Raw genomic sequence first — 444 nt, forward strand, 5'->3', positions numbered from 1 at the left:
AATAAAAATCCTGGCCTTCATTAGCAATCCGCCTCCCAATTATTATTCTTCCCGCAGCTGCCTGTCTTGGAAGCCCTAACAGACTCCGCCCTCCGACCGAGACACTGGCAGGAAATAGACACCGCCCTGGGTCGTGCCTTGCCGCCCAACCTCACCTTGGCTCACGTCGACGAAATGTCCCTCCACACCCACGCCCACACCTTGCAGCAAGTTGCCCATACCGCCCAGTTACAGCGCGAAATGGAAAATCGGTTGAAAAAGGTAAGCTATCCCTGAAATGTGGTGATTAACGTTTTCTGTAAATAAGTGCCTGGGTAACTACAGTAAATTAATATGGTATATTCAGAATAGTATATTGTTTGCAAGGATTTTAAGATGGTGTTCATGATGATGTTATAATGATTGTGGTTAAGTGTATCCCATACTATCCATTTTTATACCAAA

Source organism: Penaeus monodon, chromosome 15, assembly GCF_015228065.2.
Source record: "Penaeus monodon isolate SGIC_2016 chromosome 15, NSTDA_Pmon_1, whole genome shotgun sequence".
Taxonomy (NCBI): domain Eukaryota; kingdom Metazoa; phylum Arthropoda; class Malacostraca; order Decapoda; family Penaeidae; genus Penaeus; species Penaeus monodon.